Source organism: Pseudoliparis swirei, chromosome 20 (assembly GCF_029220125.1).
Source record: "Pseudoliparis swirei isolate HS2019 ecotype Mariana Trench chromosome 20, NWPU_hadal_v1, whole genome shotgun sequence".
NCBI classification, from domain to species: Eukaryota; Metazoa; Chordata; class Actinopteri; order Perciformes; family Liparidae; genus Pseudoliparis; species Pseudoliparis swirei.
In genome coordinates, this window is record NC_079407.1 from 49608 (window position 1) to 55000 (window position 5393).

A 5393-nucleotide genomic window follows, 5' to 3' on the forward strand; every position below is an offset into this window, starting at 1 on the left:
GAGGGGTGGAGAGGAGGAGAGGAGGTGGAGAGATGGAGAGGAGGAGAAGAGGAGGGGGTCGAGGAGGAGAGGAGGAGGGGAGATGGAGAGGAGGAGGAGGAGGAGGGAGGTGGAGAGGAGGAGAGGAGGAGGAGAGTGGAGAGGTGGGAGGAGGAGGAGGAGGGAGGTGGAGAAGAGGAGGATGGAGGAAGAGGAGGGAGGTGGTGAAGAGGAGAGGAGGTGGAGAGATGGAGAGGAGGAGAAGAGGAGGAGGGGTGGAGAGGAGGAGAAGGAGGAGGGGAAGTGGAGAGATGGAGAGGAGGAGAAGAGGAGGAGGGGTGGAGAGGAGGAGAAGGAGGAGGGGAAGTGGAGAGATGGAGAGGAGGAGGGGTGGAGAGGAGGAGAAGGAGGAGGGGAAGTGGAGAGATGGAGAGGAGGAGAAGAGGAGGGGAGGTGCTGCCCTAATTAAATCAGCTGCTGTCTGCTTTACAAATGGCCGCCTTCCTCCAGCTCCTAATTGGCCGGTTTCAATTATCCGCCGTCGGAGGCGACGACTCGCCGGCGTCCTCTAACCACCACAGCTTCACCGCATGGACCGCTGCTCCTGCCACCTCCTCCAGAAGGCAATTACACAGGCGGCGTGAGGAGGAGCTGCCGCACTGGAGCCTCATTAGAGGGCGCGCTGCAGCCTGACCACTAGGGGGCGCTGTGTGTGACTCACAGCAACACTCAGGATGAAACATATGAAGCCATCAGTGTGTTGGAAGTGGGCGTGGTTTAAAGACTTCTTCTTCTTCTGCATATAAAACAACAACAATAACAACTATAAAAGCAGGCTGAAGGGTCAAAGGTCGAGGTGCTTTATGAGACATGTTCCCATGTCTCCATCTTGGTTTCAGTCCGTCTCTCATCTTGGTTTCAGTCCGTCTCCATCTTGGTTTCAGTCCGTCTCCATCTTGGTTTCAGTCCGTCTCCATCTTGGTTTCAGTCCGTCTCCATCTTGGTTCCACTCCGTCTCCATCTTGGTTTCAGTCCGTCTCCATCTTGGTTTCAGTCCGTCTCCATCTTGGTTTCAGTCCGTCTCCATCTTGTTTCTCTCCGTCTCCATCTTGGTTTCAGTCCGTCTCCATCTTGGTTCCACTCCGTCTCCATCTTGGTTCCCCGTTTCAGTCCGTCTCCATCTTGGTTCCAGTCCGTCTCCATCTTGGTTTCAGTCCGTCTCCATCTTGCTTCCTCTTCTTCGTCAGGAAGGAGAATCCAGCTTTAAGACATGAAGCTCTGACTTTAAAGAACCGGAGGGAGCATCAGGAACACCAGACTGTGTGTGTGTGTGAGTTTATGTGTGTGTGTGTGTGTGAGTTTATGTGTGTGTGTGTGTGTGTGTGAGTTTATGTGTGTGTGTGTGTGTGTGTGTGAGTTTATGTGTGTGTGTGTGTGTGTGTGTGTGAGTTTATGTGTGTGTGTGTGTGTGAGTGTGTGTGTGAGTTTATGTGTGTGTGTGTGTGTGTGTGAGTTTATGTGTGTGTGTGTGAGTTTATGTGTGTGTGTGTGTGTGTGTGTGAGTTTATGTGTGTGTGTGTGTGTGAGTTTATGTGTGTGTGTGTGTGTGTGTGTGTGTGTGTGTGTGAGTTTATGCGTGTGTGTGTGTGTGTGAGTTTATCTGTGTGTGTGTGTGAGTCTGTGTGTGTGTGAGTTTATGTGTCTGTGTGTGAGTTCATGTGTGTGTGTGTGAGTTTATGTGTGTGTCTGTGTGTGAGTTCATGTGTGTCTGTGTGTGAGTGAGTTTGTGTGTGTGTGTGTGTGAGTTCATGTGTGTGTGTGTGTGAGTTTGTGTGTGAGTGTGTGTGAGTCTGTGTGTGTGGTTTATGTGTGTGTGTCTGTGTGTGAGTTTATGTGTGTGTGTGTCTGTGTGTGAGTTCATGTGTGTGTGAGTCTGTGTGAGTTCATGTGTGTGTGTCTGTGTGTGAGTTTATGTGTGTGTGTGTCTGTGTGTGAGTTCATGTGTGTGTGTGTGTGAGTTTATGTGTGTGAGTCTGTGTGTGAGTTTATGTGTGTGTGTGTGTCTGTGTGTGAGTTTATGTGTGTGTGTGTGTGAGTTTATGTGTGTGAGTCTGTGTGTGAGTTCATGTGTGTGTCTGTGTGTGAGTTTATGTGTGTGTCTGTGTGTGAGTTTATGGGTGTGTGTGTCTGTGTGTGTCTGTGTGTGAGTTTATGTGTGTGAGTCTGTGTGTGAGTTTATGTGTGTGTCTGTGTGTGAGTTTATGTGTGTGTGTGTGTGTGTGTGTGAGTCTGTGTGTGAGTTTATGTGTGTGAGTTCATGTGTGTGTCTGTGTGTGAGTTCATGTGTGTGTGTGTGTGAGTTTATGTGTGTGTCTGTGTGTGAGTTTATGGGTGTGTGTGTCTGTGTGTCTGTGTGTGAGTTTATGTGTGTGTGTCTGTGTGTGAGTTTATGTGTGTGTGTGTGTCTGTGTGTGAGTTTATGTGTGTGTCTGTGTGTGAGTTTATGTGTGTGTGAGTCTGTGTGTGTGAGTTTATGTGTGTGTGTGTGTGTGAGTTTATGTGTGTGTCTGTGTGTGAGTTTATGTGTGTGAGTTTATGTGTGTGTGTGTGTGAGTTTATGTGTGTGTGTGTCTGTGTGTGAGTTTATGTGTGTGTGTGTGTGTGTGTGAGTTTATGTGTGTGTGTGTGTGTGTGAGTTTATGTGTGTGTGAGTCTGTGTGTGAGTTTATGTGTGTGTGTGTGTGAGTTTATGTGTGTGTGTGTGTGTGTGAGTTTATGTGTGTGTGTGTGTGTGTGTGTGTGTGTGTGTGTGAGTTTATGTGTGTGAGTCTGTGTGTGAGTTTATGTGTGTGTCTGTGTGTGAGTTTATGTGTGTGTGTGTGTGAGTTTATGTGTGTGTCTGTGTGTCTGTGTGTGAGTTTATGTGTGTGTGTGTCTGTGTGTGAGTTCATGTGTGTGTGTGTGAGTTCATGTGTGTGTGAGTCTGTGTGTGAGTTTATGTGTGTGTCTGTGTGTGAGTTCATGTGTGTGTGAGTCTGTGTGTGAGTTTATGTGTGTGTCTGTGTGTGAGTTCATGTGTGTGTGTGTGTGTGAGTTTATGTGTGAGTCTGTTTGTGAGTTCATGTGTGTGTGTGTGTGTGAGTTTATGTGTGTGTGTGTGAGTCTGTGTGTGAGTTCATGTGTGTGTCTGTGTGTGAGTTCATGTGTGTGTGTGTGTGTGTGTGTGAGTCTGTGTGTGAGTTCATGTGTGTGTGTGAGTTTATGTGTGTGTGTGTGTGTGTCTGTGTGTGTGTCTGTCTGTCTGTGTGTGTGTGTGTGTGTGAGGCTCTAATTGGCAGAACCTGCTGTCAGTCACGCAGGAGGAAGGGTGGTCACACCTGACTTCACCGGCTTGATTGGCAGGCCCAGGGGACCAATCACAGCGCAGACGGGCTTCAGTCCAGCTGGAGGACGAGTGGTCGCTCCACCAGGTGAAGCCTCCAGACGGCTGAGGGAGAGAGACCTTCAGACATGAGAGAGAGAGAGAGAGTGTGTGTGTGTGTGTGCGTGTCCAGAGATAGACACAGATAGTGTTTCATCAGGTTAATGATATGTTCATCCTTATCAGTTATTTGAGATTAATTACAGTTTTTCTCGATTGCTTAAACACATTTTTTGAAAGCTTTCCTCGTTTTCTCAAAACTCTAAACACAAATCCCAAAACCACTCACACAAAATGCAAAACCCTTCATATCTCCTGCAAAATGCAACTTTGCTTTCAAAACAGTTATGTCACCTCAGAAGGGGATTTTGTTTTCAAATGACAAACAGCCCATTATATGAGTCGACATTCTGAGCCTGGGAATGAATCAATGGGAACACGGCGATGCAATGGGAACACACCAGTATGAAGGCCTTATCAGGAGCATGATGCCAGTCCATGCCCAGTGGTCTGGACGCTTTCTCCTGTTGTAAAATATTGTAAATGTATAATGGTTTAACTCAAAATATAAAACAACACAACAAAAATGTTTCTTTCTTTTTTCAAATTTTTTCACAGAACAAACAATAGAAAATAGACGCTACAGTTAACAAAAAGAGAAAGAAAAGTGTAAATAAAAAAGGACAACAAAATACTCCTCTGCCTCTGGTCTCCTCTACCTTCATGTTTTCATCCATTCTTCTTCAGGAGATCACCTGTGGCCCTTATGGGGTTAGGGTTATAACAGAGAACAGGGTTAGGGTTATAACAGAGAACAGGGTTAAGGTTATAACAGAGAACAGGTTAGGGTTATAACAACAGAGAACAGGGTTAGGGTTATAACAGAGAACAGGTTAGGGTTATAACAGAGAACAGGGTTAGGGTTATAACAGAGAACAGGGTTAGGGGTTATAACAGAACAGGTTAGGGTTATAACAGAGAACAGGTTAGGGTTATAACAGAGAACAGGGTTAGGGTTATAACAGAGAACAGGTTAGGGTTATAACAGAGAACAGGTTAGGGTTATAACAACAGAGAACAGGGTTAGGGTTATAACAGAGAACAGGGTTAGGGTTATAACAGAGAACAGGTTAGGGTTATAACAGAGAACAGGGTTAGGGTTATAACAGAGAACAGGGTTAGGGTTATAACAGAGAACAGGTTAGGGTTATAACAGAGAACAGGTTAGGGTTATAACAGAGAACAGGGTTAGGGTTATAACAGAGAACAGGGTTAGGGTTATAACAGAGAACAGGTTAGGGTTATAACAGAGAACAGGGTTAGGGTTATAACAGAGAACAGGTTAGGGTTATAACAGAGAACAGGGTTAGGGTTATAACAGAGAACAGGGTTAGGGTTATAACAGAGAACAGGTTAGGGTTATAACAGAGAACAGGTTAGGGTTATAACAGAGAACAGGGTTAGGGTTATAACAGAGAACAGGGTTAGGGTTATAACAGAGAACAGGTTAGGGTTATAACAGAGAACAGGGTTAGGGTTATAACAGAGAACAGGTTAGGGTTATAACAGAGAACAGGGTTAGGGTTATAACAGAGAACAGGGTTAGGGTTATAACAGAGAACAGGTTAGGGTTATAACAGAGAACAGGTTAGGGTTATAACAGAGAACAGCGTTAAGGTTATAACAGAGAACAGGTTAGGGTTATAACAGAGAACAGGTTAGGGTTATAACAGAGAACAGGGTTAAGGTTATAATAGAGAACAAGGTTAGGGTTATAACAGAGAACAGGTTAGGGTTATAACAGAGAACAGGGTTAGGGTTATAACAACAGAGAACAGGGTTAGGATTATAACAGAGAACAGGTTAGGGTTATAACAGAGAACAGGTTAGGGTTATAACAACAGAGAACAGGGTTAGGGTTATAACAACAGAGAACAGGGTTAGGGTTATAACAGAGAACAGGTTAGGGTTATAACAGAGAACAGGTTAGGGT

General features: G+C 45.4%; 1 long non-coding RNA gene across 1 annotated transcript in view; it reads right to left on the reverse strand.

Moving 5' to 3' along the window:
- Positions 1 to 1148: 1148 nt before the first annotated feature.
- The window catches only part of LOC130210946 (uncharacterized), a 6877-nt gene continuing 2632 nt past the window's right edge, over positions 1149 to 5393 (reverse strand). The window contains exons 2-4 of the long non-coding RNA XR_008834887.1: positions 3862 to 4163; positions 3357 to 3466; positions 1149 to 1240 (exon numbers count right to left, since the gene is read on the reverse strand). This is a non-coding gene — a long non-coding RNA (uncharacterized LOC130210946). The remainder of the gene's footprint in view (positions 1241 to 3356; positions 3467 to 3861; positions 4164 to 5393) is intronic.